Genomic DNA, 16,024 nt, shown 5'->3' on the forward strand with positions numbered 1-16,024 from the left:
CAATTGTCACTGCAGGACAGGCTGCCTGGCCAGGGAGGGGGCCCCGCTCTTCCTGTGGGGTGGTAGGGGTGGCAGGGCTGGCTGGGCTGCAGGCCTACCCTGGCCAGCAGGCGATGAAGGGGAGGGCCCAGTCCAGCAGCGCAGGCTCAGTAAACAACCGGTGGTGCTCTGGGCACCCTTGAGTTTCAGGCCCTAGACCCTGGGGGTGATGCCGAAACCTGACCCATTGGTAGCACACACCTGTGTGTGTGTCTGCTGTGGACGGGGCCAGTGGCCCTCATACCTGTGCTGAGGCCTGGACAAAGGACAGAAGGCCTGTGGCTCCCAGGAGCTGGCCTGGTGGGGATACATCCTACCTTTCACCAACAACTGTGTGGCCGGGACGAGGAAGGCTCTAGAAGAGACGATTCCGAGCAGTGCATCGGAGGAGAAATGGCACGGGATGACGAGACTGGCAGGGCACAGGCAGCAGCTGACCAGGCTCCTCTCCAGGTGGACCTGGGCTGTAAGCGTCCCATGGCCAGGTCAGCCTTTTCATCTCTACTTTTTGTTTTGAGACAGGTTTCTCCAAGTCACTATGGTGCCCAGGCTGGGCTCAGACTTGGGATCCTCCTGCCTCAGGCTGCCAGCATGCTGGAATTGCAGGTGTGCACCACCACACCTTCTCTCTCACATTTATAAGGTTACTAGTGCCATTATGAGGCCCTGTACCCCCATATAACCCTAATTACATCCTGGTTAGACTGCCTCCATGATCAAGTGCCCTTGGGGAGTAAGCTTCTAGTACTGAACTCTGTGTGTGTGTGCAAACCACAGCGAGTCTCCTTGGTCGCTCATGGTCACTTTGCATCTGTATCCTCACCTCTTCTCAGTACCTATCGGTGTCCAGTCCGGACCATTTGTCACCTTTCAACCTTGGTCACGTCTCTTTGGGATGACTGCAGGCAGCGGTGTGGTAGGGATGATGCTGCGTTCTCAGATCTCTGGGGAACTACTTCCTGGGCCCCTTCACCTCTGTGCTCCTTGCTGTGAGTGTAGGGGGGGGGTCTCCAGCGGCCACCTGCTGTGTGCGTCCCTCTGACTGGCGAGACCCATGGAAAAGAGCCCTGGCTTCAGGCTGCCAGCTGGTGCTGCAGAAAGGAAGTCGCACCCGTGGCCTCCTTGACCACCTTGGGATGGGGCAGGAGCCCTTTCTGTGAAGCCCCTCTTGTGGTCTTCAAAAGGAAGCGGAGTAGGACCTTTTCCTCAGTGAAATGGTGGCAGAATGGGGGAGAGGGAAGGACACCTTTCAGAGTCCTGGCTTGGGCCTCTGGGGAGCGAGGGGCCATCCCTGGAGGGACCACAGCAGGACACAGGTGTGGGGGGCCGCGTGGGAGCACCCCAGTCCTGGATCTCAGCACGCTGTGCTCAGGCACTGAGCTCCCTGCAGCCCCTTCAGGAGATCACCCCGCCCAGCCCAGGCCCACAGTGGAGGGGGGCTCTGGGAATCCCCTTCAAACCCGCCCCCGTTACCTGAGTCTCCTCTGGGGGCTCCAGCCTCCTTTAGAGCCTTTTTCACTTTGATAAAATCTCATTTTGGCTATTTTTGCTCCTGTTGCCCGTTCCCATCTAATCGCCTTAAAATCTCTGCGTATATCAACGTCTCCAAGTGTTTCTCCTGCGTTTTCTTCTAGCAGTTTCATAGTTTTGGCTCTTATATTTAGGTCTTTGATTCCCTTTGAGTGGATTGTTTTGTACTTTGAGAGGCAGGGGTCTGGTTTCATTCCTCTCCATGTGAGTATCTGCCTCCCGCCCCGCTTCCCACGGGGGCTGCCCTCTCTCCTCTCTCCAGTGCGTGTTCCTGGCACCTTTGTTTATCACACACACATGTGCATGTGCACGCACGCACACTTCCCTAAGGAACATTTGCGTGGCAAGACTTGGATTCGGGGTTGTACTGGGTCACTCAGAATATTCTAGAGCTGAGAGGACGGAGACAGTGAACTGGACCAGCTCCCTGAATTATAGCTAGGGAAACCGAGGCGCAGGGGAGATGGGGCAGGACGTCGGAGGTCACGGTCAGGTGGTGACCAAGCTGGGGTCTTGAAGGTAAGCCATGAGAGGTATTGACAGGGGTCGCGTCCACAGCCATGGTGCAGCCTGCAGCCCTCACACCCTCTCTCCTTCACCCTGATGGGGCTCTGGGGAGCCACTCTGACCGAGGCTTCGTTGGGGCGCTACAGACCCGATGTACACCGGCCAAGCTTGGCTTCATCCTGTGGTCAGGAGGTGCAAATTAAAGCAGCTGGGTGCTGTGTTCGCATATTGGATTAGCAAAAATCCGAAGTGGACACCCTAGGAGGACAGCCCAGCACATCGGCAAGAGCCGGCTGCCCCAGCTTGAGGGTTTAATCCCATGGATATAAAAGTACTTCATGCAATGAAGCAAAGATGTTCATCCCGGGATTGCTAGTACATACACACACACGCACACACACACACGCACACACACACCCCCACGCACACACACGCACGCACACACATACACACGCACGCACACACGCACACACACGCACAAACACACGCACACATGCATGCACACATACACATACGCACACCCACACGCACACATATACACACGCATGCACACACACACGCACACACACACACACGCACACACACATGCACACATACACGCACACACACGCATGCACACACACGCACTCGCACGTGCGCACACATGCACACACGCGCGTGTACACACGCGCACAGTGCACACGCACACACGCACACACATGCACACACGCGTGCACACACACGCACACACGCACACACATGCACACACGCGTGCACACACACGCGTGCACGCACGCACACACACGCACACACACGCACACACACGCACACATGCGTGCATGCAACACACGCGCGCATGCACGGACATACACGCACACACACGCATGCACACACACTCGCACGCAGTCTAAATGTCAATAAATACAAGGGTAGCCGAGCAAATCGTGGTGCTAGGCTTTTAAGCAGCTGTTACGAGAGGCAGCATGCGGAGCTTTCTGCTGTCAAGCCCAGCCGTGTATCGTAGAAGTTCTGTAACTGCTGGCTGCTGTGTGACGTGGGAAGATCCCATTTCCAATAAATGAGTCCCCAAAGGGCTTCATGTGAGCCTGGGGTGGGCTGTGCTGGACCTACGGTCGGCAGGAGGAAAGGGGAGTATGGTGAGAGGCAAAGGGTGTGAGCCTTAGAGGGACAGGCGCCCCGGTGGGGTTCTAAGTCTAGATTCTGGGGGCCGGGCACGGCTGCTGGGCTGGGAGAAGGGCCGTGTGGACCCAAAGTCTGTGCCCTAGGCAGGCTGTGATGTGTGGGGTGGGAGACGTGAGACAGCTCCCAGCCTGGGTCTTCAGCGCTCACTGTAGTGTATCTTGGGGGTCCCTTTCCCAGGGACCTGTTGAGCTGTTTTTTCTTGGAGCTCTCATGCTGCTCTGACTTGGGTGTGGTCTGTGCCCCTGATTTCATGTGTTCTTGGTGCCTGGTGTCACAGGCAGGGGAGGTGATGCGGCCTGGTGGGGGTCAGCGGGTCGTGGGGACCACACTAGGCCTGGGTTGAGGTCTGGGGAGCATGAGACAGGGCTCTCAGGACAGGACCTGTTGTAAAGCAGCTCCTCTGCCCTCTCTCCGGATGTGCATCAGCACCCTGCTGCGATCCACCTGGATAGGACGGATCCTGGGCGCGCTCCTGGGCGCGGCTGCCCTGCTGTGGGGCTTCCCAGCTTCCAGAATCGTGAGACACCCGAACCCATTCTTCATGGTCACCGGGCAGGTGTGCCGATGGGGCGACACAAAGGACCAGGGTACGTCGCAGTTACCCTGACCCTCAGGGACAGAGCACGCCTGACCGTGCCCCGTGCCCCATGCCGGGTACTGTGGGGAGCTGTCAGGAGGTGACCAGGGTTCAGTGAGGCCTCAGAGGGGGAGCTGTGATCTGACAGTGAAAGTTCCCACGAGAGAGGAAAGGACGGGCCTTGAGGGTGACCCTGTACGTCTGGAAGCTGGAGACGCCAGGGCTGTGCTCGCTCTCCGCCCTCCAGAGCCACGCAGAGGCGAGCTCCGTGGTGGCCCAGAGCAGCCCGACTGGTGCACCGAACCCCTGCACCACATAGCCCATGTTAGAAATGAGAGTGAACCTCTTCTGTGAGTCAGCAGACGGACGCTTTGTCAGCCTGTCGGAGGGGTGCAGGAGACACCCCTGTGCCTCCCCTGGGGGTAATGAAACTGGGGCAAAGCTGAGCCAGACCTGGTTTTAGGGGTGGATGCCCCTAGGCCAACACCAAGGCCTGGCCCCTGGGTGCCTTCTTGGGCATAGGATAAAGCGCTTGACCCTGTCTGGATCCACCAGCTATCTGGAACTAAGTGTCATTTGTGGAAGCAGCTTGTTCTTCCTCAGGCTTAGCATTGTAAGGCCATGAGGCCAGTGCTGTGGCAGCCTTCTTGGCATCATGAGGCTACTTCTTATTTGAGAAGGCAGTGACTCACCGGAAGAGGGGCGGTCAGTGGGAAAGAAAGACTGGCATTTCCAACGATGCCTGGATGGTTAATAAGTTCTCTTTTTGCCCAAATCAATCCATCAGTTTCTGTCCCTTGACTCTGACAGCACTTGATCTTCTAGTCCTTGTCAGTGTCTGAGTTGTCACAGGTCAAGGCAGAGCCATCCACTGTGCTGGGGCAGAGCCTGCTAGAGGGCACCCAGCTGCCCTGGCTTCCCGGCTCCCACCTCCCAGCCCAGAGCGCCATGGAGGGAGCCTGCGATGCCAGGCATTGTGGAACATTTCCTTCAAGGCGGCAAGCAGAGCATGGAATCTCTAAGGCCCAGCTTTAATTTAACTGACAACTTAAAAAATCAGAACCACTGTCTGGGGCATTCAGAATGTCTGTCTTCCTGGTTTAATTTCCCAGGGATTGTGTTATGGCTTTTGATAAAATGTTTCATTTTAAAGAACTTGGTTTCATCAAAGCAGGGCTTTTCTTCCTGGGACAGCGCCTCGGACAAAAGGCATTTTCATTAGGGAAAAGCAATGTTTAGCCCAGACTTAATTGTGGGTTCCTAGCCAGAGCTGTGCGTGAGCTCTTGGGGTCCCTGCAAGACCAAGGAAGCCTGTGTCCCCCACCGCGTGCAGATTCTCACTCTGCCTTTGCTGTGTCTCCTCTCCCTGGATGCCCTTTCCTGGAGCCTGGCTGACTTGACTTCCTGCTTCCAGTGCGTCTCTGTTGTGCGTGGAGGTGACATCCTTACCGTGCTCGGGAAAGCATCTTCAAAGACGTGATTACACGGATGACCCTGGGCTCGCTGGATGGCCCCCACACCCGCCTGAGCACACTCACATATGCACACATACATGGAGGAGGCGGACACATAGCCATGGAAGCTGCCATAGGCAAGGGGGTGGCAGTCACCAGAGGCCCCAGAGGCCAGGCGCACTTCCCCGGAAGGCCAGAAGGAGGAAGCCATGCTGTGCCTTGATTTCGGCCTGGTGACCCACTGTGGACAGCTGGATAGATCTGTTTCAAGTTCCCCCACTCAGCAGGGACAGGACTCTCACATGGGAGGGACACTGGTTGCCTGTCCCAAGCAAGCCTGCGGCCACAGAGGACAAGGCTGGTGCACAGTTCCCAGGACCCAGGGGAGACAGCAGCAACTCAGCTGTGAGGGTCGGGGCCCAGGGACACCGCTTCCTCCTCCGGCTCCCGGGACTCCCGTCTTCCTCGCCAATTCCAGCTCCATCAGCCTGCAGACCCAGGCTCACAGAGGATTCAGGCCTTCTCTCTGCACCGTTTGGAATTGGTTCACTTGTGGCAGCAGCTTGTACTTCCAAAACATGGCCAGGCTCGGAGATGCAGAGTGAGAGGTGCTGGGTCACTTTACCTTGGGGGCTCCCCTTGCCCAGATCCGTGGTCTCCCACTGGGCCGGGGTGGCCTTCTCTGTGGCTTGTGTGGCAGTGGAATGTGGGTGGAGATGCCTTCCTTTGTGGAACTCGGGCTGGAAAGTCGGGGTGCTCTACCATGGACACATCCCCAGCCCTTTATATTTATTGCTGATGTTGAAGTACAGCCTCACAAGCTGCCCTGGCTGGCTCGACACTCGCCATCCTCCTGCCTCAGTCTCCCCGGGAGCTGAGATGACAGGTGTGTGCTGCTGCTGTGCTTGGCCACGGTGCCAGTTCCGAGCTCAGGATTTAGAAGGCACTGGGTCTTTCTCCTCCCTCGGTGGAGAAGGCCGACTCCCCTGTGACAGGAGCATCCCTTGCACCCCTCAGTATGAGCCCCAGGAAGCAGGCTCAGAAGCAGGGCTGTGAGCCTAAAATACATCACTGTCTTTGGGAGCTGCCAGGTTTCCGGTGGTTTATTACGCAGTGCTATTATGGCACTGGTTAACCGCTACGGAATCTGGTACCTAGGACAGAACCTGCACCGTGGCATTGGCTTTGCAACCAGAAACTGCTGTAGGCAGCTGAAGCAAGGATGGCCTGAGCTGTGGAGGGCCGGGCACCTGCCACACTGTCACCTCAATACCTGGGATGTCAGGAAGTGTGTCACATGCGCTGGTAGCCATGGGCTGGGCATGTCCAGTGGGACCTTGATGGTGTGGACTGGCTCCTGCTGCCTGCGCTGATGTGAGGGTGAAAAGAGATGGCCCAGGATCAGCTGGCCACTTGTCAATGGCTCAGAAAGGAAATCCTGGCTGGGCTGGAAAAGCAGAGGATGCCAGTCTCGAGTCTTCCCATCAGGGGAAGGTTCTCAAGGTTCAGCCAAGAAAAAAGTCAAGTCACAGACACACCTGCTTGCTGCGAAGACCCGGAAGGATGAAGCAGCCTGTGGTAACCCGCAAGGTGGACTGTGCGGCCCTACGGCAGCCCTGGTCTGCAGTTAAGCCTTTTGAGGGTCCTGTCTGGAAATGAGTTGTAGCCATGGCTTTTGGCTCAGAGTCAGATACATGGGAAACCCACACTTTTAGGGAGAGCTGTACTGACAAGAGCCCACCAGTGTGGACTAAAAGAGAGGGCTGTCGGGCTGGATGAAGTGTCTGACCTACCAGGCAGGCTGGCCATGCCACCAGCTGAGGGTGAGGGGTGTGTTTTCCGGGGTCCTTGTCAGAAGCAGCCAAGGAGAATGAAGGATCTCCTGGGGGCAGACTCAAAGCCGCCCACGGGAATGGTGGAGGCTGCAGCATGTTCTCTGCTCTGCGCGAGGGTAGTGGCACCTGCCAGTGCTTCCCCAACGGGGCTTAAGCACTGTTACAGGCTGGGGCTTAGCTCAGCAGTGTAAGCGCCTGCCTGGCAAGTATGAGATCATGAGTTTGATCCCAGTACAAAAAAAATTGTTACAGACAGACCTTCCCCTGTGGATGGCAGTGTTTATGGGGTGCCCGTGATATGTGGGGTTTGCATGTGAGGAGCGGAAGGTAGACGGGGCACAGCTAACTTGTCCTCTGCTCCACGGGTCTCTGAATCCAGCAGAGCCCCACGTGGACCTATGGTATGAGATGCCACCGGCCTTGGTGGCTGGGCCTAGGCAGATGTTGGTAGGTGTCAGGGTGGGGTGAGCATATTTTGCAGCAGGAGCATCTGGTCTGGGTTGTGCTATGTAAGGGAATAGCTGTGTAAGCATATTTTGAAGATCACTCATGGGTGTGGGGACTGGGAGGCTGAGGACAGGGTTTTCCTGCTGTCCCCGCACACAGTGGACAAGCGAGAGCCCACCCTGATCTGTCCAGGAGGGCGAGCCCTCTGATCCGAACACAGCCCAAGGCCCACTTCCCTTGCATCTGTGCCCTGGGGGTTAAGTTTCCAGCACACAAGCTTGGGGGACACAGTCAAAATAGCAGGGTGGCGAGTGAGTGGCACCTTCATGACTGTGTCCTGCCCCTTACCTGTCCGACACTGGTTTTCCAGAGCTGTCATAATAAATCATCACAAAGTCAAATGAGGGAAGAAAACAGAAATTCACTGTCTGGAGGCTCGAAGTCGGGACGCAAGGCACCAGCAGGGTTGGCTTCTCTGCAGTCTGCTCCCTGACCTGCTCCTGGCTCCTAGGGCTCGAGGCTCTGTCGCAGAGGCTGCCCTAGTGACGCCAGGGCGCGGGGGCTGGCACATGGAAAACGCACTTCTCACAGTGCTGGGAGTGGAAGCCCCAGACGCTGGTCTCCGAGGCCTGGCTTGCTGACTTGCAGAAGGCCAAATTCCCGCCATGTCCTGCACAGTGAAGAGGGAGATGGAAGGAAGGAGAGCGGAGGAGAGGCAGAGAGAGTGCAGGAGAGGAATCTTCCTCTTTCTGTGAGGCTGCCAGGCCTGCTGACCTGCCCTGGAGGGTCTCTCTCACCCGGTTACCTTCTGCAGGCTCTAGCTCTGTACAGTCACATGGGGTCAGAGGTCAGCCCTGTGGAGGGGCACTGTTCATTCCGTCCTGGCTCTGGCAGTCCTCAGCTCCACTCTGCTGCATTCAGCACCCTCCCAGTATGTCTCCTGCAGGTCATCCGTCATGCTGGATTGTGTCATTCTGATCTGGAGCGAGCTCACTAATGTATATCCGCACAGACCTCATTTCCAAGCGAGGTCTCTTCCTAAGGTTCATGGGGACCCACTTGTCCTTTCCCACTGAATGTATATTTTAATTATGAATAAAATATTTTAAAATAGGGGCTGGGGATTTAGCTCAGTGGCATGAGCACTTGCCTTGCAAGCAGGCGGTCGTGAGTTCGATCTCCGGTACTGATTAAAAAAATATTTTAAAATAATTTTAATTATTTGGCAACTTATCACACCATTCAAGTGGACCTACGTTTTGGAGGATGCTATTCAATCCAGCTCACATCCCTGTGTGAGGTGTCCTTCCCTGCTGTTCACATGGGGCTGGGCAGTGAGTCTCCCCCAGCTGATGGAGCCTAGCTGGAAGTGATGGGTGCTAGCTTTGAGCCTCATGTCTTGCTCCTCGGCTTTTAGAAGCTTCTGGGCATTTCAGTGAGGTGAGCCTGCCCCGGGAGCTGCTGGCCCAGCACTCTGGGCCTGATATGAGTTGACATGGAGCTGAGCTACCCGTGCTGCTCCAGACGCCTGCACTGTGCGGCTCTAGGGAGGGTTGTGTGGCTGTGTCCGCGGGGCAGTAGCTGGCCAGCCCCAGCGGGGAGGGGCAGACACAGAATGTCAGCCTCCCCTTCAGGGGCCTCCCTGGTAGTGTGGGGTGTGGACCTAACACGCCTGAGGGCTCCTTGCTTAGCTGGCTCCCTGTAACGACTGCCATCCTGGCTGATTCTGGCTCCAGGAGGAAGGTGTCTTCCTGGGTGACACTCATCCCCGGCAGGCCCAACAGATGGGACACAGATTCCTCTCTGAAGGAAGGTAGAGCTCACCTCCCTGCGTGGGCCCAACCGGAGACGTGGGGAGTTGTTACCTGAGGCCCTCTGCCCCATACTGGGCATCCCGGGTGACACTGCCCAGAAACACTGGCATTTGAAATCTTTTCTCATGTCAATTCAAGAAAAAAAATAAAAGACAAAAATAACTTCAGACCAAAGAAGAAGAGGAGGAGGAAGGAGAGCTATTTGGCAAGGTTTGGCACGGAGACTCCTGGTAGCGGAAGCGCTGGCGTTGTCAGGCGGCTCCAGAGGGAGAGCTGCACCCCCAAGCCTGAGCCGGCTCCCTGGACGCGGCTCCCTGCAAGTTTGCCTCCAGCCCCAGTTCATTTGCCCTCCCAGACGTCTAGAAGGTGGCGTTCGAAATGTTTACACTTGTTTCAGCTGCCTTTTTGCCGAGTCTGGTCCCCACCTCCCTCCCTTCACTTCACACTCGCGGCACCCTTGCACACAGGCTCATCTCTCTAGCTACATATATATGTGGTTTTTATATATGGCTTGTGAAATCTGCCAGACAAAGACATGAAATATTCCCGAAAACAGCTGGAAAATTATGCAACGGCGGGGAGAGGGGGCACATGTACATTCTGTACTGCAAAGTTGCACAACAGACCAAGTTTGTTATAAGTGAGGCTGGAGGTTTTTATTTTTTCTCTACGACAACAGCTTGCTTGGTGGAGTCAGCCTCCTGCAGAAGGCGTTTTCTCGGGAGCCTTAGCTTTCCCAGGCAGAGAAGGGGAAGCTGGTACTGTGGTGAGAACTCAGGTCTGCACCCTGGGGTGCAGCTGAGGGGAGGCAGGGTCCGAGGTCCAGTGAGCCCCAGGCTTGGGGCTCAGTCAGGCCGAGGCTTGTACCTGGTGGGGCTGCGCCCAGTGCCCGGACTGCACTGAGGCTGGAGTCTGAGCCCAGTGTCTAGTGAAAGAGAGGTCTTCTCTCCTGCAGGAATCTGTTTCCTGTACCTTTGTCAGGTGGACAGAATCTTCTGCAGGCTTTGAATGTGCAAGCCTGACCCTCACCCAACCCTCCTGACACTCTCCCAGAGCTCTGGGGCTTCCCCCAGCTGGACGTCCAGAGCTGGTGAGTCCACCCTCCAGGACAACTCTGGAGTAAGGGGCTTGATTATTCAGAGCAGGCTGGGTCACCCTGGGACTTGACTGTCCCTGGGATTTTCCTTGCTCATCTCACAGATCAAGGAAGTGAACGAAAACCAACACTTGTGATTGGTTTCAAAATCTCCATTTTCCCGTGCCATTTAGGGATGGGGACACCTCACTATGTGTGTATGAAAACGATCTCACTTGCCCAGAGGTGTAACAACAGTGTGGTTGGTAAGACGGATTTACCTGCGCCAACACTGAGTGTGATAGGATGGTTAGCAGTGGCTTCCACTTGGGGTCTGTCTGGGATGCCACATGGAATGAAGGAGGAGGGGCTCCCAGATGCTGGTCTGCCCTGCAGGTCAGAGGGAGGAAGGTTAGGTAGAGGGTGAACTGCCCAGACCCAGGGACACGGGTCCCCTGGGTGGCAGCTGCACAGGGCTCCTGGGCTTGGAGCTGGTTCTGTGTCGGTGGGTAGCACTGTGCTCCCGCTCTGAGGTTTCAGCAGCACCAGGAGGTGGCGGCAGCCCAGCACCCTGCAGCCCCTGGACATGCCTGCAGCTCCTGTCCGAAGCCCCTCAGGGAGGGTGTGCAGGGGGCTCTGCAGGCCAGCTGGTGGAGGCCAGGACGCTCGCTAGCAATGTGGACCTGCCGAGGGTTGCTAAGCAGTCCGGAGCCGCCTTGGCCCTTCAGAACGGAGATGGGAAATCGCCATGGGGGAACAGCAGCCGCCTGACAGTCATTCGATTTCCTCTTTCTCATTTTCAGAAATGCAATTAGGGAGGCCAGAGTCCTGTGTGGGATCTGGAGCACACGTCTGCATGTCTGGGTCTGTGGGTATTCATGGGCTGCAGGTCAACATGTGTCTGCATGCACATCTGTGCACATGTACCATTGCATAGGTGTGTGCAGTGTAAGCATGTGTGTGTGTGTGTGTGTCCGATATGCATGTGCAAATGATTCTCGCCCTCCTGGGGAAGTTGCCTGAACTGGCTGCTTGCTTTCCACTCATATTAACTTATCAGCAAGCCCCCTAATTTGAAATGGGGTTCTCCTGTGGTAACCAGCTCCCCGCACCCCCACCCCCGCAGCAGCCTATGCTCCAGCACACACCTTTGGGGAGCCCAGGCCAGCCGCCTCGGGGCCATCTGGGGTGACTCCTCCCCGGAACCCCTGCACAGAAGGCCTAGCTGGGCTGGGCAGCGAGGGACAAAGCGACTGAGTGAGGGCAGCGCAGGCCGGGGAGACAGAGTCTGTGGTAGCCCCCGGCTCCAGCGCCCGGCTGCCACTGGGCCTCGAAGCCCAGCGTGGCCAGATGTGCTGCCGCCGCTTCTTCTTCCCATAAAAGCTGGAGCTGCATATTTCCATGGGAAATCTTTTGATTTTTAAAAAATCTTAGCAAAAAACTCAAGATAAAAAACAAAGCCCTGTGGGCTGCCAGTTGGTGGCCCCTCTGCATCAGCTGAGGTACTTGCATTTTAAGCAATCGCTAATGGCTCTGCTTTTGTCCCAGATCAAGAGTAGGGGCTTAAAATGGGGTGCTCAAGTCTGCACCAGGAGTTCAGGGGCTCAGAGAAGCTCCGGGGCTCCAGCTCCGCATGGAGCCGGGGCTGGAGGCAGCGGGGTGCAACCTGGCTCCACACCCTCGGGGGCCACCACGCCCAGCTTTGGCAGCATCATCCCAGGTGGCAGTGTCACGGTGCAACCTGGGGGTGGCATGCAGGGAGATCAGCTGCCAGACAGCTCTGCTAATTCACCAATGCAGCCCCACCCCAGTGCTCCCAGCAGCCTCACTCTCCTAATCCCAGCTGTGGCCCAGCTGTCCCAGCACAAGGGAAGATGAGGGGCCAGGGGCAGAAGTGTGCACCATCCTTCTCCTGGAAGGGACCTGGGAAGCCCCCACCCAGTGTCCCAGTGAGGCTCTTAATTCCCTAAGCACTGTCAAACCACCACTCAGGGCGAGGGGCTCCTGTCTGAGACCTGCAAAGCCTGGCTCCTCTGTGGTCCCTGGTGCCCACCCACCTCGTCTCCTCTGCTGTCACCTGTGGCTGTCATTCTTCACTCTGGCTTTTTTCTGGATGGCTTTTAGCCCAAACTTTCCCCAACCCTTCCTCCTTCTGTTCTATGCCTGCCATATCACTGGCCTTTTAAATTTTCTGCGTGGCCTCTGTCTTTGGAAATCATTTTATTTTGTTGATTTGATCCACAAATATTTACTGAGCATCTACTATGTGTTAGGCTGTGTTTTGTGAGTCTCCAGACTTCCCGGGAGGTTATTAAGCTAAACCCAAACTGCACTCACTCATGCCCCACAGAGTCGCTTGGGTTTGGCTCTAAAGTCAGAGTGGACATGGAAGAGGCCATGACCAAAGCGTTCTGTAGCATTTTCAGGCCACACATGGTTCCCGCTCATGACGCTTCCACTGAGAATTCCCCGCCTTACAACCGTGTGAAAGTGACACACTCAGTAGAAACCACGTTTGAACTTGGATCTCTTCTAGGTGTGTGGATAAGAGAGGGCGGCTCCTTGGCCACGAGCACAGCTCCAGCAGGCCCTGTGACCACGGGTGGGGCGGCTGGTGCTCCAAGCGGGCCGCTCGGAGGTTCGGTATACTCGAGACGTGCTGTTTTGCATTTTTCAGTGCACTTTTTTCCCTTGGATAATTTCGATTTGCAATGGACTGACTGCACTGTAGTTCTACAAGCATGCGCTCCAAGGTTCTTGTTCCACTAGGACTCAGTCCTTCCTTTGTCCTAAGTCGCTGGATTCTCAACCCCACTGGTGACGGATGTGGTGAGTGATGCCACTGTATGCTAAAGAAAGAGGGGTCCGGGGAGGCTAAGCCAGTGCCCCAGAGGCTGACGGAGTCGGAGTCGGAGCCGGTCTCAGGACTCCCGTAGTCCGCTGGTGAGCTAGGGTGGAGCTCAGGACCACAACCTGACAGCGTGGGCGAGGGAGCTGTCCGAGAGCAGGCCCACCTCACTATCCAAGCTGCTCGGATTGGCCTTCAGCTGAGAACAAATAAAGCCAGGCCCCAGCCCTGCCCAAGCCTGAAGGGACTCGAGTGTGTGATCCCTTCCTTATAAACAAGTGCAGATGACAGCTGTGTGTGGGTCACTGGCAGGGGCAGGGGGAGTGCACTGCCCATCAAGGAGGGTCGCACAGAGAGGGGCAGCGAGGCAGTGGATGGCAGAGCTAATCAGAGGGCAGCAGTGGCAGCGGACCCCTTCTCAGTGGAGATACAGACAGGGCGGGGCCGGTATGCCCCTGGTCTCTGGCTGGGGACCTGCCTCTGTAGACAGTGGGGACACAGGAGGACTAGAGCAGAGGTGGGATGGGTGGAGACAGTGACAGCTCATGGCAGCGAGCTTGTGGGGCCAGGAACACCCTGATGGAGGTGACCAGTTCTCATATGAGTGATACTTTAAGTGTCCTGGAATTTGATGTTGGGTCTTTGTGTTTTTATGGAGGAACGTGGAGCTTCTCAGGATGCAAGAACAACACTCTGCCAGGAAAGGGCCTTGCAATGAAGAGGTTGCTTCCTCTGGAAAGCTCCCAGAAATGCAGCAGGGGTCCCCAGGGAGCCCCCAGTGGATTTAGTGATGACCAGTGGCTTTTGACTTTGCACCTGAAGTTTTCCTTCCACCGGGGTCTTGGTCTCAGGCTCTGTGTGGGCACCATGGCCAGCCTCAGCATGACACTGTGAGCTGGGCAGGGTCAGGCTGGACTGTGCAGAAGGAACTTGACATTGGGATCTAAAGCCGCAGGGACCAGAGTACCTGGGGCACCTGCTGAGGCTGAGGCCATGCCCACTGGATGAGCCCCTCAGGTTGCAAGCTGTACAATGTTTGGACAGGCTTAGAAGAGGCTTGGGTCCATGGAAACAGGCCCTTCACACATTTCTTGCAGGACTTTTTCACAAGTTATGGGTTGTGCCCGCTGTACTGCTAGTGCAGCGTAGGAGTGTGTTGCTCACCAGGGGGGGTGTGCCTGGGACCGTGCGATGCCCTTGTTTGGAAACAAAGGCAGACAAGGCATGGGGGACATGGGGAATGATGCCTGACACTCCCCACTTCAGAGACCCTTGTCACAGTGACCCTTGTCTGCCCCCGTCACAGCTGGACATGACATCTAGCCTTGGTCTTCTGGGGCCAGTGAGATATCTCTGCGTGGGCCACTTTGGCATTCTATGTGGCCAGCCACAAAGAGAACATACAGACAGCCTGGTGCCATGGCTGAGTCTGGGGTTGCTGTCCCTGGGGATGTCTTGTTGTGTGACCTGCCCCTACAATTTAAGCTGGCTATGTTACAGGCAGCTGGGAACACTGGAAGAGATACACAGATTTCCCAGAAGGAAGGCTGAGACCCCGCCCTGGCCCCAGGGGAGCACGGACACAAGCACACTTGGGCTGAGAGCCCGGTCCACTTGCACTTAGGGTGTCCCTGCCTGCCATGTGCAGGTGTCTCCTTAGGGTTACTCTCCGCTACTCGGAACACATGTGAGGGACCCTATGATGGGCTGGCCATGAGCCGGGTCACCACGTCAAGTCCGGGCCTCCATCTTGTATCTCCACGTAGAAGTGCTGACTGAGCCTAACTGCAAGCCTTCTGTCTCTGCTCCCAGGGCCGCAGAGCGTCTCTGAGTGGAACAGGACAACAAAGAAATCTTCTGGCCAAATACCACCCACGTCTCCCCTTTCACTGCCAGCCTGTGTGACTCGGGAGCCAGAAGCAAAGCAGAGGGCCTCCTGGCCTCTGCAGGGAACAGGAAGGATGTGGGGGCCTCATGGCACCCCAGGTGACCAGGGCAGTTCCCTTTCTCTTGCTGCACCATGCATCTCTGGGCAGATTTTGAAGGGTCTGCCCTTGGTTTGTCAGAACTCCTCCTCCCATACAGGGGAAGCACGGTGGCGACAGTCATGCGTATAGGGCGACAGGGAATGGTGGGGCCTGTGTTAAGTTTGTAAGCTGGACCTGGAGATGTGCACGCTCAAACGCAAACACCTGTGGTGCATACCTCAGCTCAGGCCTGTGGGTCCTATTGTCTTCGGTTCCTAAGACAAGGGGATGCAGCCTGAGGGCTCCTGAATCTCATGTGTCACCTGGGGGAAGAGAGGTGGCTGCAGGCAGATGTGGACACACAGCTGGGTGACAATTCCCAGAGGCAAGGAGGACAGGGGCAGCCCGGAGTTTTGAAAGAGGCCACTGCTTTTAAGCAGAGAATGGGTGATCAGAAGCCTGCAATGCATCTCACCACCCTGAGTGCCGGCCAAGGAGGGTCTCACTTTAAGGCTTGCTGTGTATGTGCCTGCTTTATCCGCTGCCTCTCTCAGAGTGTCCTTCCGGGACTGTTGGATGACAGGGAGGATTGAAGCTGGAACTGGTCCTGTGGAGGGGGGATTGGTCAGAGCTCTGCCTGGGTCGGAAGGGAGTGACATGGGAAGAAGCGGCCTCCAGGAGTGTCAAGGAGACAGTATCGTCCCGAAGCAACATCACATAGCTTAGTTCCATGGACCCAACTGTCCCCT

This window comes from Cavia porcellus, unplaced genomic scaffold (assembly GCF_034190915.1).
Source record: "Cavia porcellus strain 051 isolate PalLab524CR breed Dunkin Hartley unplaced genomic scaffold, mCavPor4.1 scaffold_19, whole genome shotgun sequence".
Lineage (NCBI taxonomy): Eukaryota > Metazoa > Chordata > Mammalia > Rodentia > Caviidae > Cavia > Cavia porcellus.